The sequence below is a fragment of the Apis florea genome, unplaced genomic scaffold, assembly GCF_048593485.1.
Source record: "Apis florea isolate Af1SG1 unplaced genomic scaffold, ASM4859348v1 contig_2272_pilon, whole genome shotgun sequence".
Classification (NCBI taxonomy): domain Eukaryota; kingdom Metazoa; phylum Arthropoda; class Insecta; order Hymenoptera; family Apidae; genus Apis; species Apis florea.
The window spans coordinates 4524250-4546696 of record NW_028256549.1 but is presented as its reverse complement, the minus strand read 5'-3'; the positions used below and the strand labels follow the sequence as shown (position 1 = coordinate 4546696).

General features: G+C 38.1%; 1 protein-coding gene across 2 annotated transcripts in view; it reads right to left on the bottom strand.

Annotated features, from left to right (window-relative positions):
- Positions 1–21845, bottom strand: part of LOC100869396 (sodium-coupled monocarboxylate transporter 1) — a 48901-nt gene extending 27056 nt beyond the window's left edge. Inside the window, exon 1 of one of the 2 annotated variants that reach the window (XM_086917584.1) lies at positions 21707–21845. The gene's annotated coding sequence lies outside the window, so the exon portion shown is untranslated. Of the gene's footprint in view, positions 1–19137; positions 19273–21706 lie in introns of those variants that run through there. The other variant, XM_086917583.1, reaches the window with a different exon arrangement.
- Between the last annotated feature and the right edge of the window lie 602 nt (positions 21846–22447).

Below are 22447 nucleotides of genomic sequence, written 5' to 3'. Positions count from 1 at the left end.
GTGCTAAACGATAGCGAAATTTATCGATGCCTTCCACCAAGTATAATCTTCGAAATAAAGAGAGAGGGAGAGAGAGAGAGAGAGAGGGAGGAAGGTTCGGAAATTTCGAGAGTTCGCATCGAGTTTAATGAATGATGCATCCGTCGTCTTGCAAGCTTGGTTAAACTTCATGATACTCGTAATATTGTGCACTTTATATATACACCATTTTATCGTTCCAAGAATTCGTGGAATAATTATTTAAAAATAATAGAAAATTTAACGATATCTATTTATATAAATATAAAAGTATTATATGCTCGAAGAATTCAAAAATTTAGACGTAAACTTGCAAACTTATTTCGTTTATAATTTTCATCGATTTTCCAATAAATTATTTTACGTACTTTCATTCTCGGAATGAATCATTGTATTTAATACGGAATGAAAATCACAATGCACGCAAATGAACAAGTTAGAAACGTGAGTTAAGAAAAATACGTTATCCCTAGTATTAAAAGCTAGATGATTTTATTGAACAAACATTTGAAAGAGTGATGAATACGGTCGCGGCATCATCACTTGCCAGACTGCAAGGTTTATTTTCGTCGATTAGGTAACGTAGTATAATAATAACACTTCATTCTGACAAAATATCGTCTATGATACGCTATCGCCGCTATTCCTTTTATACAATTCGGATCCAACAATAACGATTATTACCTACGCCGTCACGTTCGACACGAGCGTTTATTCTGCGCTTCTGTTGTTGAAAACATTGTTGTTTCCCGCCGAGCAAACGTCGAAATACATTGCGAGATTTTTAAATTGCGAATTATATAATTTTCTTTACACTAAGATGTTGAAACGATTTTTAATAACGTATGTTCGATCAGAAAGAAGGGAATTATACGTCTCGAAAGAGTTGTTATGTTTGCGTTGACAAACAACCGACTCGTCATTTTTCTCGCAGGCAATGAGAAATTCGAACGAGTGGAAACGTAGCGATTAGGGCAATCGTATGCCTCGTTCGTACGCCATTCATCGCTTCCTGTGATTTACGACGAAAGAAAATATAATAACCCGGATTCGATTATACCTTGAAAATTGCCACTCGTGTTTGCTTACATTGTTGAGGTTAAATATTCTCGAAAAGATTAAGAAAATTCTTCAGATCGAGGCGTGATTAAACGTCAACACGTTTTTACCCAGGAAAAACGTATTTGCGGCCCCGTGAGAAAAACCATTTATCAGATTACATAAAAATGTTTTGAGAACATTTTGTTCCGAATAATCGTCGAATTTTATTGACGGATTATCGTGAAATATGATGTTTAACTTGTTTTAATCGGGGGCAATTAACAATCGAGAAATTACAACAAAAAATAAACTAAAGATAAATTAAGGTAATAATAAATGTAATATGTTTGCTTGATAATGATACAATTACACTTGATAAGATGAAAAGAAAATAATTGACGTAGGTAGCGAGATATCGTCCCATTATTGATTGTCAGATAATACCTTTTATACTTACTTCAAGCGATGTCGATTCTCCAACAAATTCCAATTCTCTATTCAATTTTTCAAGATCAATCGGGAACAAAGTTTTACGTACAAAGTAATTTGCATATAAAGTTTCGCAAATAACAATCTACAATTATTTCAACAAATTTCCAAACCGACAGGAATTAGTCCTTTTTCGAGAAACCACGGATCTTCGCGAATCCGTAATTTACAATCCGTTAAAACCTTGACGCCAAACTTTTAATTTTTTTCAAAAATTACCAAAAATTTCAATTTTTCCAGATTTTACCGTTAAATAAATTCACGGATGGAAAATCCGCGCATCTGCGTGCGCCGTCATCATCTTCATCAGAAATTGTCGATATTTGCGTTTGGACACGTCTGCCATCACTGGTTTTCGGAACCAGTTAATCCTTAAGTTGCACGTCATTGCGCGTTACTGCGCCATCGTTACATTTGGCCGTCGTCCAAATGCACCGGGGACCGATGGGGGAACGTCGAGGGCCAGAAAAGTTCGAACTTTCCTCCCCGATTTACATTTTTCGCCAAACTCGATCGAAACTTCGCCCCGAGAATTCAAATTCTCGCTTATCCTCGTTTCGTCAAAATGCAGCTCGTCGTTCATACACTCCTCATTTTTCTCTTCGGCTGTTACTCGTTAAACGCTTCTCTATGCTTTCAACATCTTCGTTCTTCTTGCGTTCTACTTTGTCGAAATTGTTTCGTCTCCTTTTCCCCTCCAATGACCAACGTATCATCCGCTGCATCCGGACGATTAATTCGTCACCGGTGGAACAGCTGCTGGATTATTTGCTGCAAAGCTGGAGGAAATCCGCGCAGATCTGTTTCACCGATCGATCGATGTCTGCCGGGTTTATAATTGCCGGTCACCTCGTTAATTTTAAATCCTCGCGAAATTTTTCCGAAAGAAACGTTGGATTATTGCGTAACTGCGCGTTATCGGATCTCGTTTGTTTGGAATTCGATCTGCTAACGAGTCGCAATTAAATTTTACTTAAAATATCGTTTCTCGGCCAATTCCTTTTTTTTTTTTTTTTTTTTTTAATGAATCGAACCTTTTTTTCAACGTGATAGTCCTCTTCAATTTGTTATATTCTTAATTAACGACACGTTGATAACACGTTGCATTAATTATTTTTCGACGTATACAATTTTTTTAAGAAGACAAAAAGTTAATTCTTCTAATAATCGTATCTAGAGAAGAGGTGGAAAATTTTACGCGTATTTTACCCTAATTCGTTTCTTTTTCTAGAACAATAAAACGCCCAGAACAAACGAATTATAAGTTCTGCGAAAAATTATACAACTATGCAAAAAAAAAAAAAGAAGAAGAAGAAGAGAAGCACAAACGCAAAAAGAGAAAAAAATATGCCACGTACCGTGATAGAAATTTTATCAATAAAATCCATCCGGATCTATCGGTTGCAAAAATTGTTCCAATGGTGACGGAATCGATGCTGTCGAACACCTGACGCTGGACGACAGTTGGCGTCCAGGGGCGATCATGAAATCGTGTGCCTCGTTCGATGAGTCAACACATCTCGCGAATGGGATTCGTTGTTTTCATTCATTTCGCGCGCATAGCGATAATCGAGCGTGTGATCGCAATGGTCAATCTTCCTCCTCGTATCTTTCTCGCGGGAAATTTTTCGCGTTTTGATTTCGCCTCTCCCATCTACGATCTTCGTGCATAATGGATTTATTTATACGATTAAATAACGCTGTCTGCTCGATATCGAGTGTGGAGGATTTGCACAGCTGTCGCGAGATTCGCAAGTTTCGAATAATTAAGACGAGATATCGAATCCGATGATTTCATCGCGCAGGATTTAGCCAATTTCGGCTAATGGAAATTTTGGAAATGTATATATGCAGGTCGATCGAGAAGTTATAAATCTTTATCAGTTGATGAGAAATTCTGATTTGCAACGATGGCAATAGATTAATATAGGTTAAAATTGCAAAAAAAAAAAAGGAATTATATAATTAATTTCTTAGTTATATTTATAATTCAGAATAAAAGTAATTCTACAATGATAGTATTTCGATAGATTTGATGGATATTTTATTCCTTTCTTTAAAGTTTTTTAAAATTAACGAATAAATGTAGTTTATCCTTGATTAATCATATATATATATATTTTTCTTTATTACAATGAAATTTTGTCCTTTCTCTTTGCAATTTTTTAATGGGATCTCTGGGTGGTAATTTATGACATCTCGTGTTTTATAGCGGAATAAATTGGCAAAGTCTAGTCTTACGGGGATCACAAGGCGACATTAAAGTTTGAAAACTGATTATTGAATAGCTAGATCGGTAAATATTTGTCTCGAAAATCGAGATATTTTCGAGATAGACAGACACATTAGAGATAGCAAAATTTCTAATCACGTGCTCTTATTTATCTTTTTCCTCGTGTTTGAAGCCGTGCAATCACTTTTTTCTTTTTTTCCTTTTTCTTTTTTCTCTTTCCAAAAGCCGGCATCACGTGTAACGTGAACGGCGTAGAATTCTGTGGTAATATTTACTTCAATGTACACGCAACATTTTTGAATATGTTTGGAGGAGCCGCTTTGAATTTCCATTTGCTATTTAAAATTAATGAACCATTGTTGATCTTTTAACTCAGGTGACGAGACCTTTGGAAAAATAAGACATGAGGCGTGAAAGGAGGAGGAGTCTATGTTTGAAAAATACCGCGTGTAATACGTATAATAATCGATTCTTTAGCGCGATTAAAGAGCTGTTGAAAGAGAAATTACTAAGAGCAGATAAGAGAAAAAGATTTATAATAGAATTGTACATTTAATAATAGATAATCTAAATTTTTATTTTTAAGATCGTAAGAATTCGTTTATTTGAGATCACGTTATTTTTCATTTGCATTCTTGTCTTTTGTCAATTTATCTACCACATTCCATTTTATTACGTTTACGTAATCTTTTATAAATTTGTAGTATCGTAAAATTTTGAAAATTAAAATTGTTTATGACATCGTCATAAACCAAACTTCAGCTATATGAAATACTATAAATTTTCATTCTCTACGTTCTACGTTGTATGCTTTTATGCATCATTATTTATGCAACTGAATATTTCACTTCTCAATATTTACTTACTTCACGCATTTCGATAGTTATATAAACGAAACATTTCCCCTTTAAAAACCATTACCATTTCTATCACGTATCGCGTCGCATCGCATAGATATAGGATAAAAAAAATTAAAAATTTAATAACTCCATAACTTCAAATGAATAAAAAAGAACCCTGGAGATTCTGGAATGATAAAAAAAGTTAAACAAAACGAACAAATATAAATTTTTGCCATACTATTTGCCAAATAGTTTAACTTCGATATTACAAAAATATATAAAAATTAAAAGATTATGATAGTTTAAAGAAAAAAAAAAAAAAGAAAAAGAAATCACGAACCAAACAAAGATAAAAAGGCTACAAAGGCATTACGAGCCAGCATTAAAAAAAAAAATAAGTTTCACTGCGTAATTAAAAAGGATTATGCATTAGTTCCATCGAAAATTCCTCCTATTCTTGATGGCGCCACACACTTTGGGCAAGGTCGCGACATGGAAGGAGAAATGGCCGCCAGTGGAAAGTCCCCGCGCGGGCCAGACGTATTAGCGGTTTAATATTATGCAAGTTTGACGTGTTATGCTAGACACGATGTGTTTGAACCTGATTTATCCATCGACAAACACCCGTACGTTGATTCATGATATCGTCAACAATTAATTCTGAGAGGCGGCAATAAATTTCCTCGTGCAAACATGCAACGATAGTGCGAACGAAGTGAAATAAAACTGGCACTTCGAAACGACGACGAAACTTTCACCATCCTCCGTGTATATATATCTGTCTCTTTCCTCCGTTTCTATCTATCTTTTCCGCGTGAATTTCTGCAAACAATGTCAAAAGTGCAAACTGGCTTGCGAAAGAAACAGCAACCGATGCTCGCCAAAGAAATAATTGTCTTTTTCATGCTTCTAATCGGTTTTATAACTCCACTGGAAATTCTTGTTTCTCGCGGAAATTTCGTTCCGAAATTTCCAATCGAGGGAACAAGAAGAAATCGATTGTTGATGTTAATATATATATATATATTGCTCGAAAGTTTTCTTTTCGTGTTTTTTTTTATTATTATTTCTTTTTTCCTCATCTTCCTCCTTCTTTTTTTTTTAGGTAGTCGAAAAGTAGATTTATTCGAAAGCAACGATGCGACGTCGTTTCGTCGGTTCGTTTGAAATCCCTCTTACGTTTGCTCCAAAGCGAGCTGAACTTCTTCCACTGTGATTTTCTTCTAGTCCTCGGTAGCCTGTTAAACCGGGCTACAGTTGCAGTACTTATCCTTATCGGACGAGTGGTAGAAGGGTAATTTCATTACAGATATATACCTAAACCGTGATGTTTTATTTTTTTAAAAAAAAAAAAAGATTACGATACTTCGAGTTAACTTTTCGATCTTATAATTCTCAATCCGCTGGTTAGATAAGAATAAACTATACCTCCAAAAGAAAACAACGAAAATATAAATTTTAAACTGCTCATATACAGGATATTAACGTAACAAAAATTGATATTTATTAATTTGATAATTGATTGTCTCTTGCTTCGTCCAAACTTAATTACGATTTATACGTAATTACGTTACGTAATAATATCACAATTATCGAATTTAGATGGCATGAATTCACAAGAAGAATTCAACGTACACTTAATCCTCGAGCGAGAAAGAAAAAAAAAATCGAATCACATGTATTCACACACATCATCAACATCGTGCATCAACGCGTACATTAATCAATGAACAAAGGATTACGTGGACGTTTCACAGACAGAGAATAATGAGATCCACTAATAAGGAACTAGATAAATAACACGGGATTCCCCGATTCTAAATCCGCCGATGTTGCTAAGAGTTCCCAAAGTAGATTCGCCATTAGCAGTGGCGGTCAGTTGCCGGGCTAACGAGTGGTAAATTGAAAACGTGTGTACGTACACACGCGTTTCGTATTTGCGGATCTCGTGGAAGTTGTGGGTGATTTAATCATGGACGGCCGTCGTGTCGGGGACCCATTAAATTTCGAGTCGCTCGGTTATCTTGATTACTCTCTCTCCCTCGGTCGATCGACGATGACGAAGAAGCTGAATTTTCAAAATGTGGATCACGATTCTGGATTCTGTCTATTGGATCGCCAATTTTATAATTTCGTAAAATCGAGATAGGTGTATCTATCGTGTCGAATATTTGTATATTTTTCGAAGAATGTAAGAATTGCTCGAAACAGAATTGTTCTTAATACTTGCTTTTCAATACAAATTTCGTCGAATTTTTTTTTCCCACCAAAATTAATTAATTAACGCCTACGAACGCCGAAATTATTGAAATAAATTAAAAATATCCCTCGTCAGCAATTGGGATCAGCAACGCGACATAAAACGAAATTTTTGTGTAAAATTTGAACGAGAATTTTCACGGAAATACGTTTAAATAAACGAATCGTTCAAAATCGAATTATATATCAATCGCGGGAACAGAATCGACAAAATTTAATAAATATATCTCGCATATAGATAAAATATACGAGGTAAAAACTAGAAAAGGACTGGAACACCTGGTCGAGTCTTACTTTTCCTTGACTTTTCCATCGAGCGAAAAGTACGTCGTTTCCATTACATGGATGGCGTACAACAACCTCCACCGCTAGTTCCACCGAATCGGTGGCCACGATCCTCCAAAGGGGTTGAAGGGAGGAAAGAAAAATCTGATGGATCAACGGGCGAAACAAATGGTCGAAGGCTGGAAGCATCGCAATTCCCGCGAAAATTCGCGTTGTTGGAAGGATGTGTGCGGGGCGAGGAGCTCGTTATCTCTCGCGAGAGAAGGGGGGAGAGGATGGAAGGAGAGAGGCCGATGGATGTTGGAGCGACGTGTTTCAACGCGATTCTCCTGCGAGATCCTTCTTTGAAGAGCATTTTTCTGAATTACACAGTTATTTCGGGAGTAAATCGTCCGGATTGATAAAAATGGGCCGCGGCTTGTACGCGCCGAGCACTCGAGGCCGACCCAATCGCGGAGAAATATAAAATGGCGAAACTGGACTGGATGAAATACGTTTCGGTAATGATGATCCCCGCCGATTTATACCGGTTTCGTCCCATCCAACTAGGCGAGCGTATCCGGGATTTTATTTTATCTTCTTCTTCTTCTTTTTTTTTTTTTTTCTTTTTCTAAGTTCTTCGTATTCGAAAGTTGGAAATGGCAAATCGATTTCAATTTCAGAGAATTGTACGCACACGCATTGAAAATCTGTCGCGACAAATATGAAGTATTTTTGATATTACGATGAATTTTTAATATTTTTTTTTTTTTGCCATAATTTTTTTATGCTTGGCTATATCAAGATAAATTTTTATTAAAAAAGAACTGATCTCTCGGAAGTATCGACGATCCACACAGTTCCTAAGATTCCCTAAATTCGACCGAACGAATAAATAAATTTACAATTACGTTTGGAAGATAAAGAGAATGAAAAAGTAAAAAAGAACAATCCATACTTTAACCTCGAAATAATTATCACAGCCACAAAGGTGAAACGCACCAATGATGTAATCCGTCAATTGGCAACCAACACGGTCTTGTTCTTTTTTTTTTTTTTTCTTTTCCTTCGACCGGTTGCTATTAGCAAGAAACAATGGACGGTTAATTATCGTTCGAGATGGAGAAGCTTCTTACGTCTCGATCGACGCGTATCCATCTAAATTGGAGGCTCTAAGGGACCTCGTCCATTCGAATGTATACCGAATGTATACCGAATGGTCGGTCGAAAGTTTCTCCAGGCTGCTTTCGTTTAACGTGCTAATTCCGGCCGGGTTTGCTTGAACCGGATCTTTAAGGCGGTTCATCTGCATTTCAGATTCCCACAAGGGAGGCCTGGACGAATATTAAAACGGTCGGCCATTTTCATCGCGATATTCTCTCTCTCTCTCTGTGTACGATAAATTATAAGTGTAAATCGTGCAAAACGTGATGGATAAAATGCAAATATCTCGGTGTGGATACGCGTATGAAAGATAATCGATTCCGTCGTTTGCAACGAGGATAAGAAATATTTCGGGTTTTTATTTATTAAATAATAAAAATAAATTCTCGAATTTTTCTTCCGTAGAGAGATATGACGATTTTGAAAAACGATCGATGAATAATAATTGTAAGAAAAGAAATATAGAAACGGTGAAGATATTTCCAATGTTTCTCCATATATTGAAATCATCGTTAGATTGTATTAGCTCTTTGATTTTTGATTGATTTTCAATATTTTCGCGGGGAAGGGAGTAAAGTCGAGGAAAATTGGTCGAAGGGATCAAAGTGAAATGATCCGTTCCGTTGAGGAAAGCAATCTCGACTTCTTTCCTTACGTAACGATTGCATGGTAATGGCGCGAAACCACCGTCTGCTAACTCTATCAAACGGTCAAAAATCGGTCAAGAAAGTCTCTTTCGACCCTCCTCTTTACCCAAATATTATAAAATCAACTTTTAATCGAAACTTGGAATCGAAACAGAAAGGAGAGAGAGAGAGAGAGAGAAACGTTAACAAACAGGATTAATTCTCGTGATATTCTGCTCGCGTTTTAATTTAAATCTCGCGATTCAATAATTACTCAATACGAATAAATACGAACGATACGATGTACAATTTAAATTTAAGAATAATCTGTTTCAATATCTAGAAACTGTTAGAGTTAAAATTTACGAGCGCGCGATTGAAAAGAATACTTTTAATCGATTCAATTATTTTTTATCATTATTATATCGGTGATGAATCGCATTAAAAATATTTACTCTACCTTCAAAGTAAATAAAATTTAATAAATTAATTTGATGCATGTCACCGCCTGTTCAATTATGATTTATACATTTTATTTCGTGTAATAAATAAATATTCGCTATAATTGAATTAAAACAAATTCTCAACCCGTGTTAATGATGTTTATATAATTGATAAAATTATTTCGTAATTTACTGTTTAAACCGTGGTGGAAAAAACCGTCCACATATATTTATATCTTTCTTCTTGATCATTTATCATTTCACGCTTTCCTTCAAATACTTTCGAAACTTTCGAAAACGAATCGTGCTTCGAACGCACGCTTCGGGAAAAAAAAAGTGAAGATGGCACTTGTCGACGAGTCACACCTTCGAAAACGTGGAAACGAAAAAAACGTTATCAACGTTCGATCCTCACGAATCGGCCATCGAGGAGGATCGAACGTTGCACGCGGCATTAACCCCGAAATTAGCGAGGTTCCACGTGAAATGGCCAGAGCCCTGTGGCCAGATCTAATCAGACACGGATCAAGAAGCTAGCTCGGATGCTATAATTCTCGGAGGATCGTGGCGAGATAAGTCGTTGCTTCGAGCTTTATCGGCGAATCGAGCCCCGAATTCGCGATTCCTGCCCAATCTCGTCCCAATTTTTTTCCCAGAGCCGATCGATTCTCTTCCTCCCCTTTTTTTTTACCAACCCTTTTCGACCCTTTCGAGACGATTACGTCGGATTGCGAAAATTGAGCCAATCGAGAGCAGAAGATCGAGTCCAGTTTATTTTATGTAACGCGTGTTTCGAGCGTGCATTCTGGATAGGTGTGTCGCGGTATTAGCAACGTCACAACGTGCGTTGATTAATTTTCGTTGTCTGAATTTTTAAAAAATTCACCGTCGTTCAATGATAAAAACGAGTAGTTTCGTATATTTCCTTCTTCTTTTTTTTTTTTTTTTTTTTTTTTTGCAATTACGCGCGAAAATTTCGGAGAGAATTAATAATTGTATTTTGTACTCGAGAGATACATAATTACACACACCGTAACCTTATTCATTCTCCTCGTATCATTTACATTTATAATTATTCGTACGTTAAGCATTTTAGCTTTATCGAAAAAAAAAAAAAAAAGAAAAATAAAAAGATTAAACGTGTGAAACGTGAAAAATTTCACATTTTCCAAAATATACTCGGGGAAAAAGATCACGGAGGAAAGATCGTAATATTCAAAGTACACGCTCTCGACCATTTTTCAACTGTCCCCCTGTGCACTCCCCTTCGAGTTCTTGGAGTGCCCGATTCGACGTCCTTGAGCGCGCAATATCTCGTGGCGGCGCTGCCCACCACGATGGTGGCCAGCCACCACGGATATTGGACGCGAGAAGGAGCAAGGATCGAAAGGTTGGGGATCGCAAAAACTAGGAAATTACGCGAATTGGATTGCCGGCTGGAACACGTTTAAATGGAACAGCGTGACAGATATTGTTGGCAAGGTTACAAATTCCGGGAACCGGGGTCGGAATTAATCAAATCTGTTTCTGCGAAGTCGAGGAAATGTTAAAAAAAAAAAGAAGAAAGAAAAAAAAAACGTTCCAATTAACCGTGAAACACGTGACTATATCCGTTGCTCGATATTCACCCTCGTACTACCACGTTTAAACTTTCGAATCAACGTTGAAAACTTTCTTGCACGAGGAAAAGCGGTGTAAAATCTTGCGCAAAGGGGAGGAGGGGAAAAAAGAAAACTTCCACCCGTGTAATTGAGCTAGTTTCTTCTAAAAGCGAAGTTTTCGCGTGTAAGCCGTTTCGATAAATTCTTTCGGATCGCGGCGCGATTTATCGGGAATTAAAAGACATCCATTGACACGAGACGAATATCAAGAATATCAGTGTTGTTCTCGATACTTTTTTCATTCTTATGCAAAATTACGAAGGGGAGATTTAGAAATTTTTATCAGGATCGAATTTCTTCAATGCTCTTTGTTTATGTTTTTTTATATTCGCGACAATCAAGTGATTCGATTTACGTCGGAAACGAACGTAACATTCGAAACCTTCCAATTTCTCGTAAATATATATAATATCGCGATAATGATATCGAGCGAAAATTTTATCACATAATTACCCTTGTCGCGACGTCGTTTCCAAGCCACCAGTCACTCTGATTAATGAACGAAACAGGCGTTACCAGGAGTCGAGCGATTGTTTCCAAGTTTCTGAAAGCTGACACGTTATCGGCCAAGTTTTCGCGGCAGTGACACACCGCGAACCCTGGTCACGTCGAGATATCTATCCAGAGATTGATAAAACCCTCGATTCGGGCCCAGAATTTGGACCGTTAATCAAATTCGTAGGTAGTTGTCCCACTCGCGTGTTATCGAAGAGGCCCCTTCCTTTTTTTTTTTTTTCTTTCATTCTGTCCGCGAATAACAAATTTATCCGAGAAATAAAATAACTCGCGAATAGACACAGAGTGGACACAGGAGGCTGTAAAATACACGCTTTTGCAGAAGTTAAATCTCGTTACATCCGCTCGTCACCGGCCATTCAACGGTTGACGCCTCGTTCTTTTTTTTCACCCACGCACTCGCGAGAATCTCATCTGTCATCGATCGAGGAACGATCGATTGCGAGTGAGAGAGTGAAGCGATTGACAAAGTGTTTCTTCCTTTATAAAATCGTTCGAGAAATTTTTATAATATAAAAGATATCAATGTTCGAATTCATCTTTTACATTACCTTTGCAGCGATAACAGACGCCTCCCTCGGCGATCAAACGCAATTCTAACACCTTCTTCGTAGACTCACTTCTCACTCGCAATCTCTTCCAACTTTTCCTTCGACCAGTTACAGCAGAGGGAGTCACGATCTCTTGCTTTCATTTTCGTCAAATGTTATCTCCAATTATCGATCGACTTGATAAAAGTCGATGAAAAACCGAGGCGATGTAACGAAACTCATTGTCGTTGTTTCGTCGAAAAAGAGGAAATAGCTCGTGATCGCTCGTTCGAGTCGAATATAAATTTTAATTTATTTAGCGAGACAAATATAATTTCAACGTGTCTCGATGTAAGCAAACGCATCCCTTCTTCGAATTAATTTCGAAAAAAAAAAGAAAAAAAGGGCAAAGGAATTCGCGAAAGATTAAAAAACTATTTTTGCAAAATTATCGTCCAATTATTCTCTCAGCGACGGCCGCGAAAATTTATTCGTCCAGCATTCGTCCGTCCAACGCTTGGACGCGTGAACTGGAATCAAGTAGGATCTTGGTAATAACAGAGGGAAGAGCTCGTGCGAAACTAATCACGCTGGAATCACGCGAGCGTGAAAAAGGAAGAAAAGAGAGAGGACAAAAAAGGAGCGAGGGTTGCGCAACGCGCGCGATCAAATCCGCTCGGTCGTCGCGTGCCAACGCGAACAACCGTGCTGTAATTGCGGTTTTGTTTCGGCTCGAGGTTATTTTAAGCCTCTCCCTTCCAAACTCTGATCAACGAACAGCGTTTGACTCGATTTCGTTTCTTTCTTTTTTATCGCAAGAACATTCAAACTTCATAGAAAATTCCAACAAACTCTTGAAAATACGAATTTTTAATCACGAATTTTCTACTATTCTTATTCTCGAATTTATACTCGTCGAAGATTAAGAGGGATCTCGTCATTGGAAAATGAAAATTCGAAAGGATTTTGTTACAGAATCGACGGATACACCACAAAAATCCGTAACACTTTTGTATCCATATGCTCGGTTCACGTTCTAAGCAAGACGCTCTCGAAAGACGTGCATTTATCTTGAGCTAGCTCGAACGAACAGTCGACGAACAATTGGAATAGAGTAGAATAGAGAACGCGTGTAATATGGATGGCCCGTGCTAATTAGAATAAGGTCGGTATTGACAGTGGATGGTATTAATACCCGAGTGCAGAATGAATCAAATATAATGTATGCACGCGGAACCATACCCTATCATCGTGAAAACGCAGAACCGTTTAAAGAAATTTTCTCGACAAACGCACACCGGTTTAGGTGGGGGAGAATCGTTGAAATGATTCGTGGGGGATTCGTGGCGAATCCAATTTAGCGGGCTAATGCGATGAAAATAGAAGGGAAACAGGGTGGCAATTAGCAGATGAGAGGAAATTTTCGAGGCGAGGAACGGTGAAAATTCAGGTGTCCACACGCTTTCTAAAATCGTTGGAAAATACCGTGTTTGTCTTGCTCCGTGTTTGTGTTGGAAGGTAATTTCGGAGAAACACGTGGGAACACGGATGACGTCCAACCAGAGGCCGGAGGGTGAAATTTTGGGGTAAATTGTACAGTTGGAAGAATTCGTTTCGTGGCTCTCTCGAAGAGTAGAATTTCTCTTAATTAATCCCCGCGTTAATCCCCTGAATCGGTCGATAAATAAACCGTGAACGAGGTTAAACGCGAAGAAAGTTCCGACTCTCTGATGATGGGTTAAATTTGAAATCGGGCAGATATGAAAATATGAGGGGGAACGAAAGGAGGAGGAGACAGCAAGTATATACACTTTGCGGTGGATTTGTTTTCGCTCCAACTTAATTAAACTTTCTTGATGGCATTCTAAGTTTGTTTACCCGGCCAAGTTTTCCATTTGATTCACGTCCATCTCTTTGTTTAAAACCGGCCGATGAATGGAAAGAGTCAGGGCATTTCTTTCCCTCCCCGAGTTTCGTGGGATGAAGTTTTTAAAAGGAGTTGTATCACCTCGATTCGATTTTCTGCCATTTCTATTATTAAACGGAGCTGGCTCACACACTGATAATTTACCACTCGTACGTATTTTATGTGAAAATTTTGATTGATCGAGTTTGTAATCGCATCGTTCGAGCTATTTGTAGAAGTTTAAAAAGTAGTTTTTCCCGTTTTGTTTACACCTTTCACCTGAGTGAATCTGGTGAAAAGCAAATATTCATTTATTATTTCGATCCGACGTTATTTTTATCCGACCGTATTTCCGTTTACGTAAGAAACTATTTACGTGTACCGCAAGAACAACAGAAAAATCATAGCTTGCTTTGGTTTCCTCGAATCGTTTCCTGAATAAGACAATTACAGGAACGAATGCGTGGAAAAGTGTGCGAAGGACTTGCAAATAAAATTACTTCTTATCCGTATTTTTTAATTGAATAGTGTAACAAATAAAAATATATTGTATGGTCAACATAATATCTACAGCAAAAATATTTTCTCGTTTCACGTTTCAAATTTCGTCTTTCATTTCATTTCTATCGTAGAAAAATTAAATGTATTTTTACACCGTGTTATAATACAATCATCATTGCAACGAATATTGACGTTATAGAATGCGTAATAGAATGGTAATACACGTTTAAAATAAAACGAGAAAATACGAACATTCTCCACCATTCCATTCGCAATAATTCTAGGCAAAGTATATTTTACGATAAATTATATCTCCAACGAGAATTGTCCAATTGTACGACGAATCCATATTTATCAAAAAAAAAAAAAAAAAAAAAGAAACTTTTTCTTTCTTTTTTTCGAGATAAATCGAAGAAGCTCGTTGCACATTCGACGCGAACGAATCGATACACACGAATAGGGGGACGAAATAATACACGGCGAAGGAAGAATTTAACAGTTGTCGTAATTTCTTATGTCCGCCACGTTTTACGATACGGGATATATCCACGAGTCGCGGCACGTACGCTCGACTTGCGATTTCGATATCCCGTTACGAGTGCAAATATTTGTCCGTAAACCCCGGTTGCTGTTTCTGCCTCTCCCCTTTTTTTTCCACCCTTCTTCGAGATTCTCCTCTTCTTAATCCACGCTCGAAGATTTGGACAATCGGCGAATTTTCTCTATTAGTTATTTCTTATTGAATTCATCAATATCGCGAGGAATTAAATATTTCCAACATATTTGTCATATATTGAATTCGATACATATTGAAGTGCGAAACGCGACTCTACAAAGGATATTACATTTCTGTCATAGATAATGGAGGCTCGCCCGTGAATATTAATAAACTTGTGTTGATAAACTTCGAAACGAACCGAAGGCAAGCGCGTAATTGCACATTCAGAAAGAATTTCACGATGCGAAAGTCTATTATTACATCCTCCAATTATTTCGAGTAGTGGAGCAGAGCGTTTCCAGGGAGAGTGGTAGACAACTACTAGTCACGGTAAAAGTGTTTTCGTCCTCCTAACAATAAGATTCCTTTAGCTACACGAGTCTCGCTAAACATTGTCAAGAGTGGAACAAACGAAACTAACTGTAACTTGGAAACACGTGCTTCAATTTCTTCTTTCTTTTTCAACGAACAATCGTTTCTTCGCCTCATCTCGAACTCGAAGATTTTTGCAAATGTTCAGAAAGGATAGGAAACAGGTGTGGAGACGTTTTCGCCGAGATCTTGGACTTATGCTCCAATTAAGGAACCGTGAAGCATTATGTTACGAAGCGTTGTAAGAAGTCAGGCGATTCAGCCCGAATTAAGTAAGTATGACACGCCAGTTTACGACGATTAATGATCACCGACGAAAGAAACGGGCGGAAACTGGGCCAAAGCCTTTCTTCCCCCTTTCTTGCGATGATCTTTCGAAAGAAATTACCACGAAGTATAAATTTTCACAGGGTTAACTATCTCTTCTATTTTTTCCATTCTATTTTTGTGACGAGGACAATGGTTTCGATTTTTCGAGGAAGAACTCGCGCAAGCGGCCATTTTGGAGAACGGATTAAGATTTCGTAAATTCTATTTATCCAATTTTCTTTCTTTTTTGCGATACAAGGGGAGAAACCATAAAGGAAATAGATTTTTCAAAAGAGATTCCGCGCGAGATCCCAGCAACAAATCGTCATTTTTGCCCGACACAAAAGGCCAAATTTTACGTTTCCTATCTACGGCTCCCTTCAATTTTCTTCCACCTCACCACATTACGAAATGAAAAGGCAAACACATAGCACGATTTGGCGAGCGAGCTCGAACAATTTCCTTGGACGAAACACACACACACACTCTCTCTTTCTCTCTCCCTCTCTCTCTAAGAGAAAATAAAACCAGAGAAGATAAGAAGATCGTTTGGTATAATTCCAACTATGTAGCTTCGGGATATGACTACGAGGAATCGTACAGAGGAATTTTTTTTAATGCTAATCAAATGGGTTCACACCTGGGTCTCTCCTCCGAAGAGAGAAACAGGAAGGAAAGAAAGAAGTCGAGGCTGGGAACGACGTTCGCGCATTAGGGACTCGTCGATGGCGTTGGATGCTCGTTGCTTTTGCGTTTTTATAAGCGATAATCGGGGAAAAGTTTTCGAGGAAAGGCGAACTCTGGAAGAAAGCTGCTCTTTGAAAAGTAGGGGGATATTAAAGAGTCTGTTTCTCTCAAACTAAATCCGAGAGAAGAAATCTTTACGATCTATGATAAAAAAAGAGGAATAAAATTACAAGGGAAGTTGATGCGTCGATACGTACATCAAGTTTAAGGCTGAAGGATAAGGGCGATTATTAAAGAAACTTTGGCGATTAACTGTTTATATCCTTAAAATTTAATACTTTCGAAACGGGGAATTTTATTTTGGTTATATTAGGTTGAAACTTCTCTTTTCTCATTATCATCTCTCAAAAGTACTTTGAATATTCTGCATCCTTTCGCATATTCAGAAGATGCGACTGTTTGTGTATATACAAGAAAAGCGTAATCAGATCATGGATGTAGATCTGGGAATGGCAATAAACAGACTGTGAATATTCATGCGAGATCGAATTTTTGAGGACACGATTTTTTTGAAACGAGTTTTCAACTTAGAAAAAAAAAAATATCCTTCGTACAAATTTTTACTCTGGAATCTTGAGAGATGCGTTGTGGATCCAAGAAAGCGATCGAGTCAAGAGCGGTATCCCCCGAATATCAAAGATGATATTCAAACGAGGGTATCCTCGCCAAAACCAGTTCCCAAGTGGGAATAATTTACAAGGAGAGTGTTTATATCGGTGAAAATCAACAGCAGGATGGAACGTCTCGATCGGCCACTCGACAGATACGGCAAACTGCGCATCGAGCTTTTCGTGCCTCTCCCAGGGGAGATTTCGGTTTCCTCGCAAACCTGTTCCTCCTCCTCCTCCTCCTCTGAGAAGAAGGAGGAGGAGGCCGAGAGCGTCTCGAGGCGAGCAGACAAGCGAGGACAAGGTGAGGGCTCGACCCGCGACTATTTTTACACTCGACACGCAGATCTACTTGGCGCCGATCTTGAACCTCGATCGTTCGCCTCTCTCCGTCTCCCCCGCTTAAGCGAATCCCGCCACGTGATTTATTTTTCGATAGACTCTCGAGGAATTTTTGTATCCTCCTTGGTCGGAGAGAAGAAGAATTCGGTGTTTATCCGCTGTTCGAGAGATTTTTTTTTTTTTGTTTCTTTCCTTTCGTTTTCGCGAATCGGTATCGGAATTGATGGGATGATTATAACGGTTCGACGTCGAAGAACAATTTTTTCTTTTTAAGCGTATCGATTATTAATCGACGAGGTTGGAAATAATGTTGAAATATTAAAATTAATTAGCAAGTTGCCGGAGCGGAGCGTTATATAAAATTACCGATGGAAAATTTCCGATTGGGAGTAATTTAATTTAAACGCACGACGTTTCAAAGAATAAGTTTTATTCGTAGAATGTGAATAATATCAATTGGAATTAGATTATATTGGTAATTAATATTCAGAGCAGCGTTTTCATGAGAATTAAATAATTTTTTTAGAATCAAACTTCTCTGCTTCAAATGTTAAATGCATATAATTTGCACGCGTCGAAATTAAAATTAATAGCAAGTACCGTTGAAAACGAAATGTTCGATACGTTCGAAATAATTTTTTTCATCCGCCAAATAACAAATATTTTATTCGTAGATATACATGAAAAATGAACACTGAATTTCCATGTAAATTCTCTCGTACGATTTTTCATAAAATATTTCTTCAAAACACGTGCAACGCGTTTATTGTATATTTTTGGAACCGGTGCATACGGGCTGTGTGCACGTTAAGATATTTCGTGTATATAATTCTAATATAATCTAAATATAGACGTATATAGATGAGAGCGAAAGCTTCGTTTCTTCGTGCGAGGAATCAGGGAAGGACGGAGGGTGTCACTTCTCCACGCGTTCCTCGCGAGATTCTTCGCAATAGAAAATCAGGCTGGTAAGTAATAATCGGCGTGGCCTCAAATCGGCATTGGCTAATGGCTAATATCCGAGCGTTTCCTACCGGAATACCGTGTCTACCAATCGAACGAATCTGCGAGTATAATGAGCTCCGTGTTCGTTCCGTGTCGAGAAAACGAGGAGATCATTTTCCAGAACGGACGAGTTTATTTTAAAAAGGAAGATGATTCTTTGATTTTATCTCTCGATGAGAAAGAAGAGGAGAAGATTCTGCTGCAAACCGATCTTCTCTCGCAACATTTATATATATTCGAATAATTTAACTCTTCTCTCTCTCGTATAAAGAAAATTCAATAAAGCAAAAATAGAGAGAATCGACAAAAAAAAAAAGAAAGAATCATCGAAGAAAACAACCGTTGAAATTTGTCAAATGACGACAGCAGCGACCTCTTTGCTCGTAGCTTCATAGGAATCCCCCGCCAGGGATCTAAAGGGATTGAAAGAAAAAAAAAAAAAAAAAGAAAACTCGAAAAGAAATTAGTTCCTTTAAAAGTTTCTTCCAGAAGACAATCCTCCTCTTAAAGACGGTAAGAAATATCTATATTCTGCAAACTCACCTTTCAATTCCACTTATTACAACTTCACCGATGTTTTCTCGCGCGGCTACCTCTCATTCCTCCCGCAACGCGCACCATCGATTCCAACTCTCTCTCCAAGTCTCTCTCCCCGGAAGTCGGTGTAAACTTCACGAAACAACGTCCTCCAGGCGGCCTCCTGCACCGGAACAGAGAAGAAAAACCGATCCCGTAACACCTTCGAACACGGATCGATTCACTGCACACCACGCAACTCCGTTCCCATCTTCGTTAATCCCCTAACTTCCTCCAACCAATCGATTCAAACCCGAAGAATCTTCGTCAACGAAGAGTATGAAAAAATGAATTACCCCCTCCAGAAGTTATTCCCAGAATTTTCCAAAAATCGATATTTATTCGTCGTGTACGATTGATTGATCGAAAGGAGAATTGTTGCGAAGCAGAAGCAGCGGGAAACGAGAGAGAAGAAGAGAGACACGGCCTGTTTCGTACCGCGTGGTAAACTGGCAACTTGGACTTGTTTCTTCTAGAAACATTTCGGCGTGGTTTAGGCGGGTTGCATCAGCCGGGCGTCGAATTTTGTCTATACGTGGGCGAACGAAGCCAAGGACGGGAGCGAGACAAAAAGGAAGAGGAGGGCGGGGGATTAAAACGAAAGAAATAGTCGAGAGGGAGGAACCGGTGAAGAAGAAAAAAGAAAGGGAAGCTAGGCTCTTGTTCGATGCATTAACGTCGGGACGTTATTTATTGGATTGGTGGTTATTTTTAAAGGTGTGCTCGATCGATAAATGCATCATCTATTTTATAAATTAGTGAATCATTGTCGCCATTTCTTTAGCCAGTTCTTAAACTCGATAGATCTCTCAGAGATAATGCGTGTATATGTATATATAAGTGGCATTTATCATTCGGGTTCATTCTTAGTCAGCGTTATACTTTCCTCTGTTCGATCTCTCTGAATCATCTTGAATCACTTTTATCGTCACCATACTCAATATCCCACTTAAAAATAATGTGACTTTTTGATTAGAACGGAATCGTTGCGGTGAGAACGCGATACCACTTTATTTCGTACCTTTATTTTTCTCAAATTTTCTCGAGTGCAAAATGACTAAACCAAAGTGACTGTGACAACTATGAAGATAATTATAGATCGCGATAATTAAGTTTTCCTTAATTCGCATAAAGTTGTTACAAATCGTATCTTTTGCCAATTGAAATTCTTCCTTTGTGTCAAGTTGTAGCAAGTTTGTTGCTTGTCCATTGATACGTGATTGGAAATACATTTCCAAAGATCTGTTCGTCTTTAGAAAATCGGTTTCGGTATCGTTGCTTTCCGATAAATAAGGATGAATCGCGGGGACCAGTTGAGTTTGCTCGAGAACTCGCGCGTTTCAATCAGCTGATTCCCATTAAGCTAATGAGATCGCCGTTTCCGGTGTTCGCTAGAGACGAGGCAAGTTCAGGCGTACTTCTTGGTTCTGGGAAATGTTGCGGGGCACTTGATAAAACGATTCTATCTTATTAAGCTTCTTACTGTGTTTTTAACTTGGTGCAAAGAGGTATTCGGAGTGGATATTTGTTCCAGCATTTATCGTGGAAATTTGTGTATATATTTTAACATTATAATGGAAAGAAAAAGCAGTTTTTTTTTACTAATTTTAGGGAAAAGAAATATTAATTAAAATAATATAGATCTGGATAATAGAATCGATAGATATTTCGATCAGTAATCGTCAAATTGAATTTTTATTAATCATTAAATAAATCTATCCGTGAAATTTCTTCTACGAATTTCATTTTATTTTAGAAACTCTATCAGTTTCTGGATATCCGTCAGATTTTTTTCTCAAAATTCAAGACTCAAGATCAGGTTTTGTATTTAAAGGAAGGATTATCGAGGGTATATAATAGGAGGCACGATCGTTTCTTTCATTAATGAGCATTTTTGCACGAAGAAGAGTTTGAGAACAAGGTGTTGCTCTAAACGTTGCTCTAAATACAAATTTACGAATCGTCTAAGCGTCAAACGCGCCGTGTGTTTTCGCAGCTGCCTCTAAATAGTTGTGCAAACCGGTTGGGAAACGCGGAAGTTCATTCTGGAGGGTTCGTTTCGGTTGTTACGCTCAAGTTTTGTTCCTCTTTGGTTTAGAGCATTAAAAGGCGGGTCTTACGTAACTACTGTTTATTACACCCGGGATTGCATTGTAGCCAAGATTATGGTTAGACTCTATCATCGTTTAAAATATTTTTATAAAAAAAAAAAAAACTAATATTTTGGAATTATAAAATTATCCAATAACAATTGAGAAGAAGAAGATATCTCGTTAAATCTTGCATATATGAGAAAATGTCACATATTTTACTCGTCGATATATTCGTGCAAACGCAAACCTAACCTACCAATACCAACTTTCATTTCGATCCTCCCACGAATATACAATTAACAAATAAAAGTTGTGTGAATTCAATTTCTCTCGAACGAACGACACGTTATGACGAGACCGTGAAACACGAGCATCATCGTGTGAAAAACTATTAAACGCCGTTTCAAGGCCGTGTTTCACCTAACCAAGCAAGTGTTACGTACCTACTGTACCCGAGACCCCGCAATCCTTCCCCGAGGAGGGAACTGAATGTGTAACGAAACAGGACGAGAAACGCGGCGGATCGATATTATGAACGCGTTGCGACGGATCCCCTTTGTCTGGCGGGGAACGACAAATTCGAACCGATGGTCGCAAAAGACGTGCGACGTGGTCAGTCGTCGACGTAATACTGGGAAGCCGAGAGAGTTCGGTTGGTATATTTAAAAAGGCAGAAACGTGGAGTGGCGTTAGCGGGCTGGCACGCACGGTGCCATACTCAACTTGGCACAAGTCGCATGGAGCACCGCATGCTCGATCTCGCCCGCTGCTTTCCAAGTTTCTTTCGAGGATCGGTCGAAAAATAAAAAAAGATAAGGCTGTTCTTCACTTGCATCTCTTCTAATTTTGTGTCTTTACTTCGATAAATTTTGGGACTGGCAGCAGATGAGCTCTTAATTGGAAGGAATATGGTGAATATGTATGGAGTAGTTTGAAGATAAGCTTGTTGAAATAATATTGGCGATCGATACGAATAATTATCACTCACTAGAATTGATCGGATAATCAGGAGAAATATTGGGGTAAAGAGATTCATTCAAAACCTGGAATAATGATAACGTTGATATTGAAATCGGATAATTGAAAGAGGTTTGTCGAAACTTTCGCGTACTTTTTCCTCTGACGAAAAATTTTGATATCCGTTGTGAACGGATAAAAACACGCTTTCTCGCATCGATAATTAT